A 17054-nucleotide genomic window follows, 5' to 3' on the forward strand; every position below is an offset into this window, starting at 1 on the left:
ACAGCTTAAGCAGTGGCCTTCTTTGGGAAAGCCTACCTAGATGTTTGTTTTTAGTTGGCCTTAAGTTTCACTTTGTCAGATCGGAGTGCATTGATTCTGGCTTAGGTTTCAGTTTGTTTACATAGTCTAGTAAGGCGTTAGAATCACCTTGGTCTAATGGTCAAAGCGATAAATATATATATAAGTGTACATATATTTTTATATATTTATATATATTTTATGTGTTATAGTTTCTATATTAAACATATTTTATATATTTATATGTTTTATGTATTATGTTTTATATATTAAATATACTTTATATTTTTATTTAGATATATTTAGATATAATTTATATAATATAGTATATATTATATTTATATATACAATATAGTATAATATATTATTATAAAATTATATATAATTAAACAAAAAGTTTAATTTTCTATGCCTGTGTATATATAATTAATGTATCCACTTTATAATTCGTATGTGTAAAATATATTTATATAAATATAAAATATAAATATGTAATATATAATTTTAATATAGTATACTTTATATTATATATATTCAATATATAATTACTTTAACATATATAGAAAATAAAAATGAAGAAACAGAGACTCAAGCAGGAATTTCAATATCCTTATTTAAGAAAAATTCCCAGAAAAGAGAACAAAACAAATAGATGCAGAGGAATTAAGCAGGAGAAAAAGGAAAAGGCAGAAGAGAAGGAGGAAAAACAAAGTCATGGGAGTTGAAAGGAACGCCCAGGGGCTAACTGGGTGTAGGATGAGAGAGTCATATCCAGACACCAACAGGATGGAGATAGATCTTTTAAAGTTCTCAGTCTGGGGTAACAAAAATGTGAGGGTATAAAATAGAGACATTTTTAAACACACAATGAGTTATCTTTACTTACTTCTCTTTAAAAAAAAAGTAATTGTGGTTTCTATTCAAACCAACAAAAAAAAATTGAAGAAAGAGAAGCCATAGGATCAAAGAAATAGCGCACCCAACACGAAAATGCCACAAAAAAAAATTCCCTCAGATTAGACTCTGTGGCATGTGAGAAGAAAAATGGTCAGAATTGAAACATGAATACTGAGGCGTTAACCACAATGTTTCCAAGATCAAATGGACTAGTTTAGACATACAATATCCTTAAAAGGCAGGACTGTTCTGAGGCTGAAATAAAAGTTTCAGCTTCTTCTTTCAATAAAGAAAATTAAAAGAAGATTAGAAATGCATGAAAAACCAAAGACCTATATGAGGAAGCCTTGGACCAAATATAAAGAAAAGTATAATGTAGGATGATTTTGAGCTACTCATGGAATGAAAGGAAAGAGAGCCACTTGACCTTCATTCCTGGAGCATCTTTTGTCACGTGGCCAAGGTTTGATGAAATAGGATAACATCATTCTACCCAGTTCTTTGGTTATTAATAATTACTGTAATTATAATATTGAAAACATTTATTGGTTCTGAATTTTAGAATATGAGATACAGATAAAGGGTTAAATATTTAATTAATTATAGTGGTAATACAGAATCTAAATAGTGTGTATTTGGTCAATGTAAAAATAATGGCACAGCTAACAGCTAAGGAAGTATGGAGGAAAAGTTGGAGGAAAGATGTGAAGAAGCACCAATTTTCTTATCTTATTAATGGGCCATAAGGAGTTGATGAATGTCAAGTTTGATGAACAAACACAAAGTTTGGTAATAACATGACTAATAAAAATTCAAGGGGGTAGAAATCGACTGGAAGTAATGAGAAGGTGTAAGTTTACAAATTCATCAACTTCCATATGAAAAAATAAAGAGGTGTTTTCAGTTATAAGCTTGGGGTTTTACAACCGTTAAACAATTTTAAGGGGCTAATGTAAACTAGAGGTATACATGTACAGTTTAGCATAGGAGTTGCAAGTTGGTAGCCCACACATTAGTTGTATAAAAGGGGACTTTTTTCTGTTTTTTTTTTTTTAATTTAATGTATACTGTTTGTAAAAATTAGAAAACTTAACCAAAGCATTCATATTTTCAGTTTTTCTTGGGGAAAAAAAAAAAGTGGAAGAAAGATCTAGCAATACTGATGCTCTGCATTCCCATTGGCCATTGGCCAGAGCTGGCGGGTAGCCTTCCCTTAGATGAAGCCTGTGCTGCGCCGTCAGCCCCGTAGCCTGGTCCCCTGCCTGTGTTACTTATGCCCTGCTTTATCTGTGTACTTTACCTGCCTGGTCTCTGTGAAACTGGAGTTTATGATCCTCACTGAGAGTTATGATGTTTAATGCCAGGAGAACCACATGTGGTTCAAGGTTGGTAATTTTGGAGAAAATGGGGTCAAGGTGGGAAGAGTGTAGTTTCAGAGATAATAATCTTTTATTTCTACCCTTCAGTACCATTTGAACCAGCTCTTTTATTTTGATGTCTGTTTGTCTACATACATCTGGGTCTACGGCTATGTCTTATCTGGCCCTAGCCTAGTGACAAACTGATTCAGAGATAAAACTCCAGAAGGAATAAAGAGACCCTATTCTGGTAGAAGGGTTAAATACAAGCTGGAAGATGGCTTTCAAAGCAATGGTTCAGGGTCAGGAGTCCATGGATGCTATAAAAAATAATAAAACAAAAAATTAGGATAACTTATCTGCCTGGTGGAAGTAATATAATGTTTCTCTGCTCCTGCTTGTAACCAACTGTTAACTCACAAATACCTGTGTGCTCCTCTATATTTCCCAGCCTCCTCTGCTGGATGTTGCAATTAAGTGGCTAGACTCCTAACAGAAAGGACGTGGGCAGATGTGATGTAAGCTACCCCCAAGCCTGGCCCATAAACTCTTCCCAAGCAATCTTTCAGATCTCTTTCCCTTCTTCAGCAAATTGGAAGCCAAGTGTTCAAGATGTCTTAGACACAAGACAGAGGGTGCCCATCTGACCCACACCGGACGGTGATGTGAGTAGGAAATAAGGCTTTGTTGTGAGATTTGGGAACTGTCTGTTCCAGCAGTTATTGTTAATTACCTAAACCAGTGGCTCTCAAACTTAGCCTGTTTCAAAATCACCAAGAGGTCTTGTTAAAACACAGATTGCTCACAGGTGATTTAATATTAACTCTGCTACATACCAGCATGGAAGTCATGCTTATTGTAACTCGACTGCACTGAAATGAAGATGTAAAAGAGCGGGTGATGCCAGATTTCCAAGAAGTAACACAATGGTACATTTATCTTCACTGAGATGACTATGAGCAGTCCAAAAGGTGATGACTTCAAGTTACCTTGAAGCAAAATTTCAATTGCAGCATGATTATGATCTTCTGGGAAACCAGAGGGCAGACAGATCAGCCTCCTCTGAGATCACCCCTGTTGAGTAAAAGCATGGGTCCGACTGCAGGTGAAAAGTATAGGCAAGAAAACCACAAGACACTGTGTTTGCAATGGTTCAGTGCTATCATGGGAAAGTCACGTCGTGGAGTCACGGTAAGTGCACATCTCATACCCATACGTCGAACTCTAACAGTTTTAAATAGGAACTCTTCATTTCCGAATAGGAGTAATAATAAAAATTTAACTGCCAGAGGAGGGAAAATACGCAATAGGAATCCCACAATTTTATGTCAAGAACATTGGCAGAAAAAGAATGCATTTCTAATGACCTAGGAGTGACAGATTCAATCCTAGAGGTTAAAAGCAGTGATCAGACAAAATTCAATTTTCTTCTTTTCTCTTTTCAGATATGAAAAATGTACCTCTGTGTGGAGGGTATTTCTACAGTATTTTTCACAAGAGTGATTTTACCATATTGCCAAATTTGTCACTGTTCCATTTCAAAGAGGTAGGTTCGCATCCTCTTCAATAACTTCACACCCTTCTTGTGCCCTCTACCACAAGCCATGCAAACTAGTCTTTCTTCTTATGTATGAAAATATAAAGCATTTTTATTTTACGGCTTAACTCACTACTGTTTAATTTGTTAATTGTCTTACCATCATATGATAATAAATTATCCATGTTTTTCAGAAACTACTTTTTCTATTTCATTTCTTTATCTTGTTTTTTTTGCATAGATCATCACAGAAAGTCCTCTTGGACACTGCCATTAATATTCCTGAGCAGAACTTTGTTACTGCTAATTATTAATGGAGAATCAAATGAGAATGGCTTGATTACACTATTTGATTTTTCCCATTCTATTTGCAATCCAATGGGATATTCATTCTTAATGTTATTAACTCTTCACATTTAAATTTTAAACCTCAATTATAAGCCATCTGTTGTCCTTAACTCCATAGGTCAAAAAATAAATTTAGATTTTCTCAGTCCTCTTGAGGAAATTTGAATATAGGAAATGAAATAACACGGATTGTATTACAGTTTCGGGGTTCAAAATTTTAAATGTTTCAAATTATTCAGAAGAAGGTAGCCTTTAATTCTATTTTATTCATATTGTTTTTGCAATAAACAGTATTGACTATTATCTACAAAGCATTGTGCCAGGTGCTGAGGAGGCTTCGAATATCAAGAAGACACAATCTCTTCTATTTTCATGGAAACTAGAAGTAAGGTAAATTCATAAATAGTTATGGTCCTGATAGTTGTTAAAAATGGGACAACAGACCCAAAATGGAGTCACTTATGCTAAACTCATGTCATCAAACCAGGACTTAACACGTAACTTACAGTTTCAACCTCACGCAGGAGTAAAATCATAAACCAGTCAACCTGAAATAACCTGGTCAGCACAAGTGAGGTAATCTTCCTGATAGATCTCTGCCATTCCCTAAAGGAAGGTGATCTTGCGACAAACAACCTACTGTTTGCTAGTAACTTCCTTCTACCCACTTCTGCCTGTAAACGTCTTCCATTTTGTCCAGATCCTCAGAGTTCCTTTTCTATTTGTTAGGTGGAATGATGCCCAATTATGAATGGTTGAATAAAGCTAAGAAGATCTTTAAAATTTACTCAGTTGAATTTTGTTTTAGAACACAGTAAATTTTAAGTTCCTTAAGAAAAAGTAGAATGTAAAAGCTGTATATCAGAAGATAGATCATTTGTAAGAGCAGTCAATGACAGTTGCATGGCCCTCTGAAGTAGCTCTTGAAGAATTGTAGGATATTGATTGTAGAGATGGCAAGTGTAGATGGGAGGAGGCAATACTATATGGAGCATTTCAAGAAAGGACTAACTTTGGAGGATGGTTATAAAGACAACAGGGGGTATCATTAGTGACAAGGCTGACAAAAGGCAAACTAGAACCAGATTATAAAAGTTTAAATGTAACATTCAGGGGTTTGGAATTTATCCTGTAGTCTCTACGGGTGTCACAGACAAGTGAGAGAGTGACAGTTTTAAGGAGATGGTTCTGATGACAAGTGTGCACAAATAAATTACAGAAAGTCTGAAAATCAGATTTATGAGATATTGAGAGGAGAGAAATTGTGTGGGTCAAGCAGAGGGAGAAATCAGAGATAACTCAGAAGGCGAAAGCCTGGTGAACTGAGTGGATGATGACTCTACATGCAGCAGAAAGGAAGTCAGGAGAAGCAGCTTGCTTGGGGAAATCTGTTACTGTAGACTAGTTAATTTTAAAATGTCTTTGGCAGTGGTGAGGACATAGCTCATTGGTAGAGCGCATGCTTAGCATGCATGAGGTCCTGGGTTCAATCCCCAATGCCTCCATTAAAAATAAATAAATAAACATAATGCCCTTGGGATGCAAAAGGGGAAATGCAGAGCAGAAAGATGAAAAAAAGGAGCTGGAACTCCAAAGAGGGCCAAGTGTTAGTGGTAAAGATTTGGAAAATGGTTAAAGCCACAGGAGTGATTGGACTCAAATGAAAGAGTGTGGTGATAGAAAGGTAGAGAGCTAATGATTATTCAGGACTAGCATTACCCAGTTTACTTCATTCACACTAAATTCAAACGCTAAGACTGACGCAGTACCCAGAACCTCCGAAACAGAGAATGGTCAACAACATCAAATGCTGCTGAAAGAGGCAGGGCTGGGGGTTTCTGTTTGAATTTGGGATTAAAGTCACAATTGGGAGACTGTATAAGCAGTCTTTTTATTTCCTCAGGTCGAGGGTAGGTTTGGCAGTTAGCTACATCATCTGACAGAGTCAGATATCAAACTGGGTAACTCCTACCTCCCCCAATCCACCTGAAGTCTGAATCATCCATTTGGATTTTCCAGAACTGACCACATTGTGTTGTAACCCCATGTCTTCTGGCTAAACAATAAGCTCCTTAAGGGAAGGTCTCTGGTCTTACAAGTGCTTGGTCCTTTAAGGAAGCTTAGTACATTTTTTGATAAATAGAGTAGTTGAATGAAAAGTGGCCAGAGTTGTGTGTAGATCCTCAGCCATTCACGGGAGTAATGAGGAATACAAGAAGAGAACCAAGGATTCAGTATGACGTGTGTTCTGGGGCCAGAGACCTACTGATGATAAAGATGATTTAGGGGCCCTAGGATGGGACAGTGAGTCAGCCTTCCCACTGCTACCAGAAAGACATGATTCATGGATTAATCAACAATTATTCTCAATTTACAAGTAAGTTTACAGAGGCAGACAGGTTAAGTCACTTCTAGAAGATCACAATGTGTCAGCAGGAGATCAAAGCTTGTAGGAACTGGTTTAGCATAGAGCTCCTGGTCTGTAACCTCACCTAGAGAGGTTCCAAACTTCCCTGAAACTTCACTTCTTAGGTGATGAGTTATGAAGGTTTTCCCTGAGGTTAGTGTTACATGAGCAACTCAGGGGAAATGTACTTTTAAGTGACAAAGAATTACCAATGCTGACATTCTCATTTTAAAAAACCATATGTGGCTTGCTTTATTTAAAAAAAAAAATTAGGAGTTCTTGACTGGAAGGTAAAACATATCCTACCCTCACCCTCCCCAGAAACAAACATTTACTGAATAATGAACAAATATGGGACACAATTATTTACTTATGTTTTATCCAGCACCTTCAAAATGACAAGTGGATCATTGCTCTTCCTTCTAAGAGGTATATTAGATATTGGTTTAAAAGGATCATTTCTTGAATAACAACCAGGAACAAGCTGAGGCAAAGTTACCTTCCAGCTTCTTTTTTGACCTCACTGCAATCTTGAAACAGGGCACGGAAGAGTTAACCTGAGGCCCAGACAGTCTCCTGCTGATCGGTAATGAGCAATGAGCGAGAGCTGCAGCTGAATGTCAATAGCTCAGTGAACTTGTGTAACCCAGCTGAGCCCTCTGCTTGCCAGAGCTGGAGGAGGTAATCAGCTTGACCCATGTGACCTTCCTGAGGCTGTGCTCTGTCCTGGATCCAGAAGCTTCTTTGCATATGACTCCTACAGGCTGTTCCATGGAACCCCTTTCAGGAGAACTGAACCTGAGTCAGCCTTAAAAGGAAACAAAATATAAATGAGTCAGTGCTGGTTACAGGTTGCACAATATGGTAGGTGTTTAAAAAAAAAAAATTAATGGGAACATATCCTGGAGGCCTCAAAAAGATTTCCAGGAACAGTTATGACATCTGCCCTTCCAGCATTGAAGGTTATATAAGAGTTCTGTCAGTACCTCACATTTCTTTGTGGAGTTGTGTTTCCTCCGATGCTTTCAGCTTTCTGGTTTTGAGAAACTGATTTGCTTTTGTTTTATTGTTTACTTATCACTGTTTTCACTGCATTGTTCCAAGGAGGCCACACACAGAGTTTACATCATAGATTAAGAGCATATTTCTTCAGATCTTCATTGAATTTTGAAAGAGCATTCCATGTTATTCTGTTTAATAAAAGAAACTTGAACAATAATTTAAGCTCCTGTCTATCTGTGTCTAAATATACTGTTATTAAAGGAATGTTATTCATAAACTGAGAGTGTGAATGCTAATTCTGCTGTTAAACTGTATAACTTACATAACCAAGTAGAGCACAGCTAACAGTACTTTCCATAAAAGTCAGGAAGAGTGATTTGAATAATAAACACGACCCTATCCCCTATCACAGACGATGCAAATCCATAAACAAGTCCCATAGCAAGTACACAGTTTATATTCCCAAGAAAATGAGGCTTAAATGTAACAAAACGATTCAGTTGACTTACACTCGTAACAGTCTTCAAGGACCCAAACCCAAAGGCACATTATTCCACCCAGGAGCCAGAGGCTATTCTTACCCGGAAGGAAATTTACCACCAAGTATATTCATTGAGCGTGCTCAGTCTTTAGTAAGCAAGAATTCTTGATCACGACTAATGGATTCTGCCTGGAAAAATTTTCTTCTATACTGTAATTTTCCTTGGTTTTTATAATAATAATTTCTAAAATCCTTATTAAACAATTGCTCCAGAAAAGGTGAATTCTTTCTCTCATGTAATCAGCCACCATCATTACTTGGCAGATTACAGGAACAAAGGAGATGCAGTTTCAGTATGGGCAAAGAAAACAGGCAAGGGAAATCAGAATCTGTGATCGGATACTATAAAATACTGTGTAGCCTTCTTTGGACAAGCACACATGGTTTAGACTATGGGGGAAAAAAAAGCCTGCTAACAAGTCTATATTAAGCTTAACATTATACTCTCAACTTGGTTCTAAGAGAAACAACACAATTATGAGCCCTAAGATGAGCTGAGGTAACAGATGGTGAAGATTACTTGAGGGAGATGACACCTATATATTTGACCACAACTGTCAAACATACACACAGAATGGCTACATAACAACTGCATTTTTACCCGGACTTGCCCATTTCTGGCTCAAGCATCTTGTAACTGACAGCTTGAACATCTCTGAACAAATATCTTAAGAGTGCAGTTCCCAAAGGAGGTTTGATTTTTCCAAACACACGCCACGTGCCCGAGTAAATCATGCATGGAGACAGGGCTCTAACAACCAAGTTAAACTAATAAAATATATTTTCCTCGCGGATTTTTAAAAGCCCGTTAAGATTGGATCACATGATAACTAGTTATTTTAGCAAAGTCTAAATTTATACACCGTTTGCCTCTAGAAAGTGTCACATGTTGGTTTCTGCCCGTAAAACACTCCTTTTTACAAAGATTTGTAGTATCAATCTCTGCTAAAGGAAATTAAAGAGCAAATCTGCTTTGTCTAATTAGATCGCATTGTAACAGCACAGAAGAACTTCACTGCTTTATTTGGAGTGTCTCTTTTTTTACTCCTCTGTCCCACTCACCACCACCCACACTTCCCTGAAGGGAGACTAGCTTTGTCAAAAGATTTCCTGGTAAATCAAAAGCACTTTGCTGATAGTAATAGTGTGCATTGCACCAGAATGAGACCTAGTAATGCAGTGCTCTCCAAAATGAGTCCCTGCTGGCTCCGGTCGATCAGATGCCTAATACCTGAAATGAATAAGGAGGCTTCAGAAATTGCTCCAGTAACTAGGTTAAGCTAAACAAATATACTTACGTTTTGCATAGCTCCATAGTTCTACAGTTGAAATATAATTTGCACAGATTAGCTGCCAAAGTATACTTTTTGTGTTCTACTTATTGAGGTTACGAAATGACCGCGTGCTATGCACTAGGGCCCATCAAGACAGATAAGTCTCCCATCTCACAGACATTTTTAAGGGCCTTATTTGATGGAGAGCAGACTCAGTGTCAGAATCTGTGATGAGTAAGGGTGAGAAAAGATAATTAAGATACATGCTTAATCTAAAGGAGTTTCTATCCCAACAGGAGTGAAAAAAGACAAATAACAGTTATACATAATAAAGTTGTGCAAATACCATAACAGAACGGTGAGTCAGGTTCCAGGAGTGCCCAGAGATGGGGGAAGTCATGGGTTCTATCTGAGCCATTAAACAAAGGCTTCTCAGCAGAGATGGCCTGAGGCATTCAAGGGTGACATCAAGTAGGAAGTGTGACAGGAGACACAACATACCACGTGGCAGGTACATCCCAGTGTGTGTGCCCCGTGCTGCAACGCTGGGGCTAGTCCTAGGTAAGGGAGGAGAACAAAAAAATCCAGAAGTTTGGGCAACCAATTTTAAAATATGTTTAATATGAAAGAATCCAAACATTAACTAAAGGAAAGAGAGTAAATAATCTCTCAAATGCCTGTTGCCTAGATTGAAAGATTATCAAAATGTGGGCATATTTTTTTCATGCACCTTGTTTTCTTTTCTTTTTTTTTCCTCTTTTTCCTTAGTTTTTAAAAAAGTATATCCCAGGCACGTATCAGTTCACTTCTTCTGACTTCATTATCTATCTCTAAAAAAATAATAGGGAACAATGCCGTTATCACAAACAAAACTAATGCTACTTCTTAAGTACCATCTAATAGTGGGTCATATTAAATCTCTCCATTTTTTTTTTTTTTCCAAAACTGTCTTTGGTTAGTTTATTAGGTTGGTGAGAGTTTTTTTTTTTTTTTTTAAATGGCACCCCATGCAGTTGAGTAGTCTCTCATAGGCATTGAGAGTTCCCGGAGGACCCAGACTGCATCTAAATCCTTGTTGAATAGCCCCGTACCTAGAACAGTGCCCAGCTCAGAATTAACCCTAAATAAATGTTTGCTGAAATGCATTGACCTGAACTGAAGAAAGCTTTTAAGTCTAGTGCCATTTCATCAGTGTTCAGTTTTCACATAATTCTAACAGCTATAGGGTAGACATTGGAAGGCTTGTTCTAACAAAAAGTCTGTGTGTTCAAGGGGCCTGTAGTACATGGGATCAATGTTACAGGTGTCAAAGACCACAGGCCATCTACTGGAACTTTATTAAACAGAAATGATCAGTTTATAGACTTACTGAAATGACAAGACTTTAAGTCTTCTGGAATGTGGAAAAGGGCCCTATTTACAATTGAATATCTGAACAGACTAGTGTCTGAATAGACTAGTATCAGAGAGAGGTCTTCCTCAACTAGGCTGAAATGTCTCCTCTAGCCTAGCCTAGCCTGTCTAGGCTAAAAGGTGTCCTCCTCCTCTGATGATGATGATTAAGGAGTTGTTTTAAAAATATGCATTTCAACAATGTTCTTGGGGAGTTATTCTTGGCCTGTGTCTTCTCAGTACCTAAGAAAAGAAACCACTAGAGGAGAAAAAAGAATCCAGGAAGAACAGTACTCATCAGCCACAAAGTTTCAGCACCTTACAATTTGAGGTGCACTTATACATCTTTTATCTCACTGTTTCTCTTTGTTATTCACAACAATTGGTAAAACATATGGGGAAAATATTATTACCTACATTTAATAGGTAAGTGAACTGAGGTCCAGAGTAAGTGACTGCCATAGTCAAGGTCTCAAAGCTACTTATTGGTGGAGGCAAGATTTGGGGTCAAGTCTCTGGATACTAAGAATGGCACTGGTGATTTTACGTTTCTACCATTTTTTTTATTTTTATTTTCCATTCTTAGCATTGCCTTGGTTCCATTTTCTTGTAGCATCAAATCTCCTGTGCAGAAGCTGGAAAACAATGAAGGCTCCCTGTCCTTGTGAGTGGACCAAATAAATAAACTTCAAGCAGTTTGAAGTATCCTCAAGAGTTGACAGCCTCCTCTTCATATTATTTTTGTAGATTCTTCAGGCTCCATTATTATTTTTGAAGCTTTCTTTCTAGAAATAAACAGACTCATATTTTCCCCATAGAGTAAACCTTCTGTTAGTAATTGGTGATCCAAAATAACTTGAACTGTTTGTTATGTAACTGGTGTATATATATATATTTTATCAACAACCATTTGGAAAGTTTTAAGTATTTTGTGTTCAATTTGTTCATAGCATCCATAATATATATATACTGAATGAATGGATAATCAGACATTAATACTGCTTGAATTTTGACCTCATTAAATTTTTGTATGAAAATCTATAATAATCAGATTATGGTATTAAAATAAAATGCATAGAACAACAATCAGTTCTGGTTCAATTATTCCACAGCAAATTATCTTTAGTTAATTATTATGAATAAATGTATATGGTTCTTGCATTCTTAATATATGAGCTACAAATTCTGCGTTTAGTTTTCTATTGCTATTCCTTGTATAACATCCATTTTGTTCAGCTTGTGGTCTTATTTCCAATGCTACCTATGTTTCCAATTTTTGTTTTCATTTTCTCTTAGACTATCTCACTATAAAAGTTTTCCTAATTTTTGAAAATGAAATTGTTCTGTATAAGTGCCCTTAGAAAAGATTGTACAATAGTCAAGTGCTGTAATTTTTAAAACCTAAAGAAATTGGTGTAAGATATAAATGAAGGTTACTTTGGATTTGTTCTCTCTAAAAGCCCCAGAAATTTAATTGCAAGATCGATTGTTTCCACTTATGGGCCACGTCTGCTTCTGGGGGCTATATTTGGTTCCAAAAATCTTATTGCAGAAGCTTCTGATTGAGATCACACTCTGTCTTTTCACACAGTGATTTCTCAGAACACTCCACTGACATAGGTGCTAATTTCTATCCTTCTTTATTTCCTACAAGTGGAAGTAGAGTGAGAACGTCTGACCAGCCTTTTTTCTTTCAAATTAACTTCTAGCACTTTGAACACTCTTGGAAAGGAAAGAAATTCATCCACCACGAACAGGGAATTATGCAGGTTTACAAAGTTGAAGTTTCACTCTCCATTTTGTTAAGGGTTTTGTTAATGGCTAGTACAAGGGGAGATCTTACTGACACTGAGAATATTTCTTAAGAAAGAGGAAGAATAGACGATATTAAACTTATTGGAGTTGTTGCATTTCAGAACAACAAAAGGGGAATTTTGAGAAGAGTGGAATTAAGCTACACACAATATGAGTGTTATAGACAATGCATGGGAGTTCCCTGGTGAGTTTGAGGCAGCAGCAAGCCTGCCTTACCAAAAGATGGTATTCGGAGGGATGTTGATAACCTCAAAGTGACTGTGTCTTAACTCTATTTGTCTTCACCACAGCATACAGATAGGTGGGGTTCACTGTCCTCTATCTCCCAGGAGTGCTCTGAGGGCCTTGCAGAAAATAGGTGTTTAATTAAAGGTTTGCTGCATGAATGAATACATGGGCCCAGGTTGATTCAGAAAGAAAATTTACATTCATATGACATGGTATCTCCAGAAGCTCTTAATTTCAACTCCCATCCCCTGGAGACCTTGAGAAGGAAGCCTGGGATGATCTTTCTAAAATGCACATCTGCTCCTGACATTCTTCTGACTAATCACTTTCAGTGGCTCCCATGTACCTATAGGAATCAATCCACATTTCATAGCTTGGCAGGGAAAGCACCCACTCCTGCCTCAGACTCTGGTTTCATCTCTTCCTCCCACTCCTCTACTCATTCCCCCATCTCCCAGTAAATGAGATATATCACCCTGCGTTCTCTATGCCATTCTCAGCATTTATATTCTTCAAGTCCCTAGTTAATCTGTCTCGGTATCAGTTAAAACTCACCTTCTCTGAGCAGCTCTCCCTGCAACCCCACTTCCTGTGGCCTGGTTGGCTGGGTGTCTTGTTCAGGCTCTCAATACCTTTGGTTACACAGGTAAGTGGGGTTTGCTGTCTGTCTCCTGGGGCTGCTCTCTGAAGAACCTGGGTCTTTTTCACCTTTAAATCCAAGGCACTCGGCATCAACGTGCCAGGTACACAGTAGGCACTCAAACATGTTGGGGAGAAAAGTAGAGGAAGAAAAAGAAAGAATGGTGGGAAGGAAGGAGAAGAGAAGGAAGAAGTAAGAGGGAAAAAAGTTACTATTGATTCAGACCATTTTTCTAGGCTTTGCGAGCCAGAAATGAGCTCGAAAAAGAAAACAATGCTCAACATTAAAAAAAAATCTACTAAACATGGAATGTATATTTTAAAGAATCAGCTTTCATATTTTGTAACTTGTTCATAAGGCTTAATAGCAATAATTGTGAATCAATTCCTCTTGAGTGATTACATGATTTAAAAAACAAAAGCAGTAATTTTCTTATTAAAGCTTGCACGTTGAAATCAAAGAAAGCATAATTATTTCCAAGTTTCTTTGACTTCAACATGGAGATGAAAACCCACTTCAGAAATAACAAAATTCTCACTCTATCCTATTTTGTTTAAATGCCAAGTCAAAGGTTCATTATTTTATAGTTTTTGATGTGTTTTGGGGTCATGAGATAAGTCTATTTTACTTCCTCTTTACCACGGGCTGGAGGCTTTTAACTATTTATGGATTTCCCTGATCTGCGAGCCCGGCTAATCTCACCGCTCCAAGGAGTGCGGAATTGTAACAGAAGCAGGGCTTTCTTTAAACATGGTTGCCTTGAAAGAGAACTTAAGATGTGCTTGAATATTTTTAAAATATGCAAATATGAGATCATTTGGAGAAAAATATACGTAAGTAGCCATGTTAATTATAAAATCTAACACTGTAATATAAATTCCTAAGTTTAAAAAAAAAAAGAGGTCAGTGCTGGGGATGCGGAGAAGGGACGTGCAAAACACAGGAAACCACCAAAGACTGTCAATAGATGATTCCCTTCACCTTTCACACGCACCCCTAGCCCTTTCCAAACTGCCTGGATTATCAGGGACCTCAACAAAACAAACAAACCAACCCACTGTACCGGGAAGAGAAGACTGGTGTTTGACTCTAAATGTGCAAGTAAGAATAAAACTTTGTTCATTGACCGTTCACATAGGATAGTCTCGCTTTAATCGTAACCATGTCCTTCACCCCTCTGCAACCTTTCTACTTCTAAACATTGAGCCTCACAGCAGGGAAATCCGCCTATCTCTCAGATCAAGAAACCCGATCCAAGGCCATTCAGTACGGAACAGTGAGTCTGAAGCAAAACAGAGAACCCAGGCTCTGGATTCCCAGTTGGTCAGACCACTAGACCACATTGCACCATTAGAGCAAAGGCAAACATCAGGGTTGTTCCAGGACAGTCTCTGTGTGTTTACCGATGTGTTTGCAGCCTTTCCGAAGCCCTGTTGTCCTATTTCTTTTTCCTGTTTGCAACTTGTGAACATTTCTGTCTTCCTTTCCCCTTACCTAACCTATTTCTATGATCACTTTTACCCTTTCATTTGAAATAGATTCTAGGAGCAACTGAAGGATAAAATGCAATAAAATGACAGGTTCTAGGCTGTCTGGAAACACACTTATGTCAGGGTATTGGTGCATTTCTGACTGTAGATAATATCAAGGAAGTGCAACAGCGCCCAAGGATATTTTACAAAAAATAAAAGGTGCTTTGAGCATAAGGCGACTTCAGACTCTCCCCACGAGTTTTGAGTCAGAGGACCTTAAGGCAGTGAGGAAGTGATGGAAATTAAACAATCAGTTGATTAGGCTCCTTTCAACTGGAATGCAAGGGTAAATTTGCCCAAACTTATGTTGTGAATAAAACCTTACATTCTCAAAGTGTCAATTTAAATACACGGGGTGCGTCAAGAATCACGTAAGATAGATTGACAGTCAATGTGCAGCATAAAACACATGAGACAAAACTGAAGGGCCTAGAAATGCAGTAGGAAAAACAAACTTAACCCATCATGATCGCCAGTACTTGAGGGAAAGCAGGCTGCTCATCTAGAGGAGGTCAAGAAGGTAGACCAACTGCTGTTGAACTTTGAAAGTGAACCCTAAGCACCAGAAAGAGCGTAAGGTTAGAGACACTGGTTTGATTTTTAGCCAATTTCATTTAACTTTATTCCTCGATATAGGAATTACAGGTTTGTCCTAACTCTATAATTAAAAGTCATGGTCAGGGCAATATTTGGCTACAAAATGTAATGAATATTCAATATTTTTATCAGAAATCAAGAATATATACTTAGAGAGGCAAAATCGTTTTTCCTAGCCTGTAAACTTTATGGCTTTCTTCTAAGTCTCTTTTTGTTTCTGTAGCCTGTTTCTCTTAGTTTCAGAATCTGTGTCTTCAGAGTTGAACCAGAACATCCACCTGGTCGCCAGGCCAAACTGGCCCTGCAGCCAACAGAGCCAACCCTTGGGTCTTTGCTCTTGTGAGCCTGAGATCAGGCCACTGACAGCAGACAGCTGCAGTGACCTCCTGTGAGGAACCTGGCTGTGAGCCCTGACCCCTGGGTGGGGCTGGAGCTTTGCAGTCATGCCCATTGCCTAATCCCTCTGACTCCGGTGGAACCTAAAAGCTGCAAGGATGGGCCGACTCTTCCCTCAAGAAGGGTGTGGAGGGAAGAAGAGAGAAGGTGGCCAAATCACCCTGGGCCGACAGAGGTTCCTCCAAGTCTCCCCTCCTGGGAAAGTCAAGACCCTTCAGCTCTCACAGATTCAGTAAGACGACAGAATCTCTGGAATTGGGAACTGACAGCCAGCTTGCTAGTTCATCTAAGAGAAAAGAATGTAACTGGGCACTAAACCAGGCTGGATAGAAGACACAAGGGGCTCTCTCAGGAGCCCTAGGAATGGAAAGAATGACATGCCCCTGTTCACAAGGGACTTGGGGAAACCAGGGCTTCCTGTGATACCGCCTGGCTTTCACCAAACGGCCAAACTTAACCTGATTGTGGTAGGTCATTGTCTCAAGGGGTTTGGGAGAGAAAGGGGAGGAGTCTGATGGCTTACTTAGTCCATGAGAGGTTTTGTTTGTTCGTTTTCCCTGATTGTCCCCTAGACTATTTTCCAGATATTTGGCTCCTAGGTATCTTCTCCTAGAGAGAAATCCCAACAATGGAACATAAAAGAAATTACATAAAACCTTGTGAATATTAACTTTCATAGAATATTCTTTTGTGTCCTGGTGTCCTCAGTGCCTGGAAGCCAGGTAACTACACAATAGGTAACCTACACAATCGTGAGCATGACTTCCCTCAACCAAATGATCCATGTGGCCTTCCAGAATGAACACATCTGGAAAAACCAGTTAGTAAAAGCACTGGGTTTTCAGCAGGCATGAAGAAAAACAGAGGGGCAGCACTGTTTCCCTCACATCATCCCCTGATGGCTTCCAACAGTCCTTGATCAAATTCTCTGATGTAGGTACCCAGCCAAATTCTTTGATTTCTCATATTGCCTGGAGGAAGCTAGTACTACACCAAACAAAAGAGGAAGAAAATTCACCCATTCATCCTCCTGAATCGAAAGGCGAGGGGAGGAGGAACCCTTTACAAGTTA

The 17054-nt window shown here is 38.2% G+C and overlaps 1 long non-coding RNA gene across 1 annotated transcript; it reads right to left on the reverse strand.

Annotated features, from left to right (window-relative positions):
* Window positions 1-6822: 6822 nt before the first annotated feature.
* On the reverse strand, window positions 6823-15483 carry LOC105073073 (uncharacterized). The gene is made up of 4 exons (XR_835665.3): window positions 9729-15483; window positions 9407-9607; window positions 7552-7755; window positions 6823-7373 (listed from the first exon to the last, which is right to left on the reverse strand). It is a non-coding gene; the product is annotated as an uncharacterized LOC105073073 (long non-coding RNA).
* Between the last annotated feature and the right edge of the window lie 1571 nt (window positions 15484-17054).

This window comes from Camelus bactrianus, chromosome 1, assembly GCF_048773025.1.
Source record: "Camelus bactrianus isolate YW-2024 breed Bactrian camel chromosome 1, ASM4877302v1, whole genome shotgun sequence".
Classification (NCBI taxonomy): Eukaryota; Metazoa; Chordata; class Mammalia; order Artiodactyla; family Camelidae; genus Camelus; species Camelus bactrianus.